This window comes from Dipodomys merriami, unplaced genomic scaffold (genome assembly GCF_024711535.1).
Source record: "Dipodomys merriami isolate MVZ:Mamm:240054 unplaced genomic scaffold, mDipMer1.0.p SCAF_42, whole genome shotgun sequence".
In the NCBI taxonomy this organism is placed as follows: domain Eukaryota; kingdom Metazoa; phylum Chordata; class Mammalia; order Rodentia; family Heteromyidae; genus Dipodomys; species Dipodomys merriami.
This window is the reverse complement of record NW_027205826.1, coordinates 6,130,100-6,138,809: the sequence shown is the minus strand read 5'-3', so window position 1 is coordinate 6,138,809 and position 8,710 is coordinate 6,130,100. Positions and strand designations below refer to the sequence as shown.

At 46.5% G+C, this 8,710-nt stretch overlaps 1 protein-coding gene across 1 annotated transcript in view; it reads right to left on the bottom strand.

Moving 5' to 3' along the window:
* Window positions 1–6,839, bottom strand: part of Arsg (arylsulfatase G) — a 113,704-nt gene extending 106,865 nt beyond the window's left edge. The window contains exon 1 of the mRNA XM_069993148.1: window positions 6,599–6,839. The gene's annotated coding sequence lies outside the window, so the exon portion shown is untranslated. The remainder of the gene's footprint in view (window positions 1–6,598) is intronic.
* Window positions 6,840–8,710: the final 1,871 nt, after the last annotated feature.

The window sequence follows — 8,710 nt, the reverse complement described above, 5'->3', positions numbered from 1 at the left end:
AGACTGAGATCTAAGGATCAAGGCTCAAAGTCAGTCCAGGCAGAAAAGTCCCTGAGACTCTTCTCTCCAATTAACTACCAGAAAACTAGAAGTAGAGCTGTAGCTCCAAGTGGTAGAGCACTAGCCTTGAGTGAACAAGCTCAGGGACAGTGCTCAGACACTGAGTTCAACACCTATGACCAACCAAAAAGAGGAGGTTTAAAAAAAATTCATTTGGTTATTTGTATATTTGTCTTCGGGAAAGGATTCTTCCTATGTTGCCCAGGATGGCTTCAACCTGGTCACCCTCCTGCTTCCCAGGTGACAGGTGTGAGTCACTACACTCTTTCTTATAGAATATTTAAATCATCTAGAAAATGTTACAGTATTGACTTTGGTTATGGGCTTTTTTTTTTCTTTTTGCCAGTCGTGGGGCTGGAACTCAGGGCCTGGGCTTTTTTGCTCAAGGCTAGCCCTCCACCTTGAACCACCATGCTACTTTCAGCTTTGTATGTGGTACAGAGGAAGCGAACCCAGGGCTTCACGCATGCTAGGCAAGCACTCTACCATTAAGCCACCTTCCCAGGCCCTAGATCTTTTGTTTGAAGAACCTTATGCTTGCTCTGTTGGTACTCTACCAGTTGAGCCACACTTTCAGCTCTGCTTTTGATTTAGTTTAGAGATGGAGTCTCACTGACTTTTCTGCCCAGCCTGGCTTCAGACTTCTAGGATTAGCAGTTTGTAGCTAATGAGCTATGAGCCACTAGCTTCCAGCTATGGCTGAATTTTAAGTGGACCTTAGGGGCTATGTGGTGAATACTTGGTCACCTGTCTATGGCCTTGTTGGGAGATGTGGAACCTTTGGGTGGTGGGGCCTAGTGAGAAGAAGCTACGTACTGGGCACTGAGACCCACGTCCCCATCCTCTTCCTCTTTGGATGTTCTACCAGGATCCAGACCCAAAGCCACAGGCCCATATGACCACTGACTGAAACTTCTGAAGCTGTGAGCCAAAACAAACCTTCCCTCCTTTTACTCAGGTATTGGGTCACAGTGACAGAAAGCTGGCCAACACAACTGTCTAAACTCACAGAATAGTCCTAAGAACTTGTCTTTTTCTTTTTTCTTTTTTTTCCCCTTTCTTCTTCTTCTTTTTTTTTTTTTTTTTTTTTTTTTTTTTTTTTTTGTGCCATTACTGGGGCTTGAAGTCAGGGCTTTGCACTCTTCCTTGGCTTTTTTTTTTTTTTTTTTCATCACAGCTGATGCCCTACCACTTAAGCCACACCTCCACTTCTGACTTTTTGCTAGTTCATTAGAAATGTCCCATCGATTTATCTCCCTGAGCTGGCTCTGAATCATGATCCTCAGATCGAAGCCTCCTGAGTAGTTTAGAATTACAAGCATGAGCCCCCATAGCTGGCTCTTTGGAATTTTATTTCATTTATTTATTTATTTTTTGGTCAGTTGCAGAGCTTGAACTCTGGGCCTGGGCACTGTCCCTCAGCTCTTCAGCTCAAGGCTAGTGCTCTATCACTTGAACCACACAGCACCATTTCTGGTTTTCTGTGTGGTTTATTGGAGATAAGAGTCTCAGGGACTTGGTATACTGGTGGCTCATGCCTATAATCCTAGCTATTCAGGAGGCTGAGATCTGAGGATCTCGGTTCAAAGCTAGCCTGGGCTGGAAAAGCTGTGAAACTCCTATCTCCAATAAACTACCAGAAAACCAGAAGTGGTACTGTGGCTCAAGTGGTAGAGCACTTGCCTTGAGCTGAAGAGCTAAGGGACAGCGCCCAGGCCCAGAGTTCAAGCCCCATGACCGAACAACAACAACAAAAAAGTCTCACAGACTTTCCTGCCTAGGCTGGCTTTGAACCACCATCCTCAGATCTCAGCCTCCCGAGTAGCTAGGATTAAAGTTGTGAGCCACCAGTGCCCAGCAATCCTCAGAATTTTTTTTTTCTTTTTTGGTCGGTCGTGGGGCTTGAACTCTGGGCTTGGACACTGTCCCTGCACTCTTCAGCTCAAGGCGAGCACTCTACCACTTGAGCCACAGCACCACTTCTGGTTTTCTAGTGGTTAATGGAGATAAGAGTCTCACGGCCTTTCCTGCCCGGGCTGGCTTTGAACCATGATCCTCAGATCTCAGCCTCCTGAGTAGCTAGGATTACAGGCGTGAGCCACCGGCGCCTGCTCCTCAGAATATTTTTAAGGAAACAGTACATGCTCTCCATGCCAGGAGTTCTTAAGCTTTTTCTATAGCCACCCAGATAGTAGTATTGAAGGGTTTTGTGATAGTTAATTGGAGGTAAGAGCCTTAGGGACTTTTCTTCCTAGGCTGCTTTGCACTTTGATCTGCAGATCTCAGCCTCCTGAGTAGCTAGGGTTAAAGGCATGAACCAGTGGCACTGGTGTTGATTTTTATTTTTAAAAGCTCCCACAAATGGGTTTTTCTATCAGAGATCTCCAGTTTAAAACCCATTGCTTTTAAAGTTTTAAGTAGTTATGAACATTTCTTAAAAGAGCCATGTAAAGACAATTTTTCAGGCATAAGCTAGACTAAAAGATCACTCCTACAAGTATACATTGACCTGAGAAAAGACAGGCTCTTTGTCTTCAAGTGTGTCATTAATCTAGACGCATGTGTTAAGCAAGGGCCAGCCCATCCCAAAGAAAGGCCACCAACACATCACAGCATAAGGAGGGAAACTAGGTCCCCCTGGTGTTCGGTTTTGATAATGACTCCAAAAGCCCACTTTAAGCAAAGCAGAAAGAATTTGCAACTTGGCTTCCCAGGCAAAAATAAAATAAATTTCTGCACTCAAATTATTCAAGTGCCTATCAGTTTCCTAGAGGGGAGACTGAACAGCCACACCTGCTGTTCCAGAAATCTCCAAAGATTATTGCAAGAAAACTCTAATTCTGGCCACGTGTTTCCAGTAACTCAAGAAAACAAGGATGCTGGAAATCGCTGTAAGTTCCGCCTCCACGCTCCCGCCTCCCATTCTCAGTCCTCTCTCTGCTGAGTCCAGCCCTGTTTGTGTCTGCTCCGTGGCAGGTGGAGATCAAGCAGTGTCCTGAGGGGAACTCCGAATCCTCTTCCTCCAACCACCCTCACCAATCCTATCAGCTCTAACTTTCTAAATATATCCAGGACCTTGAGCCACAGGCCAGCGTCTGCAGAGCCTCCTTCCAAGCTAGGATCACACCTGATGTTAGTCCCACTGGCTTCACTCCCACTACAAACCACCCTGCCTATATTTCCCACTCAGCAGTCAGAGAAGAATCCCTTTAGAGCGCGAGTCAGACAGGAATCCTTAAAGATGGATGCCTGTCTGATGCTATGACTTTCCCTCTTTTCCAGCTGTGTTGGCTTGCTGGCTTTTTTTTTTTTTTTTTGGTGCCAGTCTTGGCCACAATGCCACTTCCAGCTTTTTGGTGACTAACTGGATATAAGTGTCTCACTGATTTTCTTGCCTGGGCTGGCTTCAAACCATGATCCTCAGATCTCCACCTCCTGAGTAGCTAGAATTACAGGCATGAGCCACCAGCACCTGGCTCTTCACTGACTTTCTGACTGTTCCTGGAATTGTTCCTACAGTCCTAAGCTTTAGCACTTGAGGGTCCCTGGGCCCAGTATACCCTTCCTTTAGATTTATCTATGGTATACCCCTTTCCTTTGGTCACCTCAAAATGTCACCATCTCTGGAAGTTTCCAAGGTTTCCGTCCATGGTCATCCCAACTTGTGGCTTTGGGGCTGTGGTAAGGACCAACCTCATGGCAGGCATGCTTGGCTCATAGACATGACCATTTCTAATTCCTGACTGGCCTACCAGTTTCTAATCTTTTACTCAGACATTTAGTTATAAAAGTATTTGCTGACTCCTTGATAATCTGTGCCTTCCACTAGTCTATTATTAGGGAAGATTATCGATTTTTGTTCAGCTATACCCCCACAAGGCTTCAAACAGAGCCTAACACATAATAGGTGGCACTCCATTAAGTATTAAATAAATAAACTGTGCATGAATGAATGAGCTCATTATTTCTCACTGACCTATTTCCCCCCTTTCATGATGTGAGGAAATGATATGTATTTATGATCATAGCTCAAGAGAACCTGGAGTTGGTGTGATGTAGAGTAGCTGGATGGTCATAAAACACTGAGAGTATGGTGCTGGAAACCCATTGTTCCTAGACCTGAAGACAGGTCTCAAAATGCCCAGCAGAAGTAGGCCTGTCAGCCACAAGAAAGAAACACTGTCCACGAGAAAGACTGAATAAGAGAGGAGAAAGAAAAATACTACAATAGGGATGCAGAGGTAGTTGTGGAGGTGGGAGGGAAGGGATGGTGGGGTAACAAAGGAGGCAACAATGCTCAATAGGAAATGTACTCATTACCTTGCTCATGTAACTGTAACCCCTCTGTACAGCATATTTTACTAGGCAGGGCCTCTACTACCTGAGCCACAGCCCTTTGTGCTTTTTGTTATTTTTCAAATAAAGTCTCACTTTTTACCTCTGCCTGCCTAGACAGCCATCCTCCCGTTTAAACTTCCCACATAGCTGGAGTGACAAGCATACACCACCACACCCAACTTTTTATTGAGAAGGGCTCTCTCAGACTTTTTGCCATGACTGATCTGAAACTTTGATCTTCCCAATTTCTGCCTCTCAAGTAGCTGGGATGATAGACATGAGTTACCGTGTTTTGCTTGTTTTCCAATTTCTTGTTTTGGGGTTTTGTTTGAGACAGCATCCTTTTATGTAGACACACTGGTCTCAAACTCATGACCCTCTTGTCTCAGTCATCCAAAGTACTAAGATTACAGATGTACAAGGCCATCTCTTACAGTGCCCACTGTTTTACTGACACATGGTAATTGTACATATTTAAGGGGAACAGTGTGACATTTCAATACATGTATAAAATGAGACCAGACTAAAGTAAACTGTCTTATCTCTGGTTTATCTACCTCCTCAGACATGTCCATTTTTGGTGTTTTGTTTTGTGTGTACTTGTGTGTTGGTACTGAGACTTGAACTCAGGGCCTGTGTCTTGTTCCTTAGCTTTCATTCACTCAAGGCTGGTACTGTACCACTTGAGCCACAGCTCCACTTCTAGCTGTCCTTTCTAGACTGGCTTTGAACTGTACGATCCTCAGATCTTAACTCTCCTGAATTGCTAGGATTAAGGTATGAGCCGTCAACGGTGTTGGGAATATTCAAAATGTTCTCTGCTGCTTTCCAATTTGGAATTGGTGTATACTCTCTTGCTTTCTGCCCCACTCATTCCCACTTTTTCTCTCCCCCCACTTTTCTCAGTGATGGAGATAGGACTTCGGGCCTCATGAATGCTAAGCAAGTCCTCTCTCATGAGTACATCCTTAGCCAGTAAATGATTGGGGGGGGGGCGTATTTTTTTGTTTAATGTTTTAACTGATACAGGCGTGCTTTTCCAAACACTGTAACTCTCATCTTAGTGCTAAGGCAGAAATACAAAGCCCCGACTTCTCTGACTCTGAGCAATTCCAGATGGCTCCACTTGATTAGAGAAGTTGAAAGGAAGTTTAATCTTATAAGCCCCTTTATAAACAATATGAAAAAAAATCATTTTGACTTCTGGCTGTATTTTACTTCCATGAGGTCAGGTAACAGGGAAAACACTGCAGAACTGGAAATTAGGAAAACTTTTGAGATGGCCCCATTTTTTACCTTTGGTGTAACTGCACAACACATTTACTTGGCAGACTAGCTTGACCACACCCAGAAAATGAGCAAGACAATCTCCACTTCAGGAACACTTTACAAGTCACTTTCCCAAACTGAAAATGTGTGAAAGGTAAAGCCAGACCCTTGGCAGTGAAAGAGGAGGATTAAAAAACAAACAAACAAAACCTGCATAAAGTTCTGCATGAAGTTCCAGAACCATCACAAACTCATCAGATACTCAAACCAGCGGCTTTCACTATGCCCAGTCTTTCTCTCCTGCCAAATCTATTTCCCGGGTTTAACTTTCCAGACAGACTAGAGACTGATCTTAATGTAGAGCTGCTCAGACCAATAGATGAGCCACCAGCCAACTGGGCTGAGCCTCTAAAATGAGACCTGTTCCCACTGAGGCGTGCTATGTGCAAAGTATGCCAGATATGGAAAACTTGACATGGTAAATGAATATAAAATATCTCAATATTCATACTGATTACATGTTGGAGCCATGGTATGGATACACTGAATATGTGACTGAAATTAACTCCACTTGCTTGTGTGTAGGTATGTTCAAGCACCAAATAGGATTGTGTAGGTACTGGGGCTTGAACTTAGTGCCCCAGGGTCTCAGCTTGATTGTTCACAGCTGGTGCTCTACCACTTAAGCCACACCTCCAGTAAGGCGTTTGCAGGTTCACTGGAAACAGGACTGGCTAGCAGTGGCGACCCTGTAGGCACGAGCCACCAGCACCTGGTTTGCTTTTATCTTAATTTTGCGTGTGCTAATTGCACTTAAAAGTTAAACTCCGTGGCCCGCATTATCTTCCTACTGGCCCGTGCTGCTCTGGATAACAGAAACCTAAAGGGTGACTACGTTTCCAGCTTTGACAAGAGAACGGAAGCCACTCACTGCGGGCGCTGCCACCTCCATCCGGATCTTCCGAGGCCCAGCTGGGCGCTGGGCTCCGCGGGGCTCGGTGCCTAGGAGGGGCGTGGCCGCAGGCTCCCGCGGAAGGAGGCTCTCCGGGCACCGGAGGCTGCGAAGGAGGGGCGGAGGAGGTTACCCGGGGTCTCGGGCACCTGGGCAGGCCGATGCCGACTCTGCACTTCTGCCCGAGGGGAAGTCCCGGCAGCCGGACGGGCGGAAACAGGTGGCGGCCACTGCAGGCGCCGCGCGCGCGTCCGCTCTCCCCGGGCGCAATCCGGGCGGGCGAACGCTTCCTGCGCGGGAAGGGCCGGGCAGGGCCGGGGAGGGGACGCAGGGAGGGCCGGGCCGGGCCGGGGAAGGGGACGCAGGGGAGGGCCGGGCAGGGCCGGGGAAGGGCAGGGCAGGGCCGGGGAGGGCCTGCGCGCAGGGCCAGCTATAGCAGTCCCGTGGCCGCCTGCTTGGATTTTAGCATCTGGGCTCCTAGCTCCAGTCCGCTCCCGCCCCTAGGAGCATTTCCGAGCTGGCGATTTCGAAATCGGCCACACCAGGGGCTGGGGGTGTCGCTCAGGTGGAGTTGCCTTGCAAGTTGGAGAACCCCAGTACCTCCACGAGAGAAAAAGAAAAGCCCATGCTTCGGACGGCAGGCCGGGGCCGGGCGAGGTGCGCGCACAGCCGCACGGTGAGGCCCGGCCAGCCTGGCTCACCTGGCTCACCTGCAACTTCATCCAACTGCTACGATGATCCCCGCAGCCGAACCCAGTAAAAAGGCGGATCGACAAACCAGGGGAAGCCTTGCTACTCTTCCGTTACCCCTCTCTCCTAAAAGTGGGGCTAGGGGTTTCTTCCCCTCGTGTGTGTGTGTGTGTGTGTGTTACACGCAAGCACAGTATTGCAGTTTGAAACTAGCGCCTTGTGCATGCTAGGCAAGCATGCCCAACCTCTGTACTACTAATACAGACCTACAAGACTAGAGTGTCATTCCCTTGTTCGACAATGAACAAAAATGTATGAGAATGGGCCATAAAGTTCATTGTTCAGGAGGGGGTAACTGGGGGAAAGCAAAGGAAGGGGTGACATTGTCTCAGAAAGAGAAAGAAAGAAAGAGAAAGGAAGAAAGAAAGGAAGGAAGATACACTCATTACCTGACTTACGAAATGATAACCCCTCTGTACAGAACCTTGATAATAAGTACATTATTCAAAGAAATAAAACTCAGACAAAATCTATAAAATTCTGTGTTCCATCTGAGGGTTAGAATGGCCAACTATTCTCTCTCTAATTAATTTTATTTTATTTATATATTTTTTTGGGGGGTCCGGTCGTGGGGCCTGAACTCTGGGCCTGGGCGCTGTCCTTCAGCTCTTCAGCTCAAGGCTAGTGCTCTACCACTTGAGCCACAGCGCCACTTCCGGCTTTTTTCTTTTTTGCTTATGTGGTGCTGGGGAATCGAACCCAGGGCCTCAGGCATGCAAGGCAAGCACTCTACCACTGAGCCACCTTCCCAGCCCTCTAATTAATTTTAATAGCAGACTTTTTTTTTTCTTGTTGTTTGTTGGTTTTACTGAGACGAGGGCACACTGTGTAATCCGGACTGACCTGGGGACTCACTATGTTGCTGGCAAGGATCTCAAGTTGAAGGACCCCTGCCTCACGTTCTAGAGTGTGCACCATGCCTGGCTTCAAAACAACATTTTTCTAACATAACTGAAGTGGCTTGGGGTAACAGGGCCACATGAATGAGAGGAGAAAGAATGACCAATTACAGTCATTATAGTCAATGTACATTATGTAAACACTCAACTAAGTAACTTGAGGGTAGAAATGGGATTGGAAAAGATGGGAGGATGGAAGGCGTGAGATTGATCAAGATGCACTGTACGCATAACCTGAATTGTGGAACTGAAACCCCTTTGTACTACATAATAAAAAAAAACAAAAACAAAGACTCCTGAAAAAAACAATTTAAAGCAGTTTAATCAAGTTAAAAATGTGGAACGTAAAGGAAATCATTAAATATAGACTGTGCCTTCCAACAGACTGCGTAGATAACAATGGTGAGAGTTTTGGTTTCAAAGCACAAGGAAAAAGAAAAAA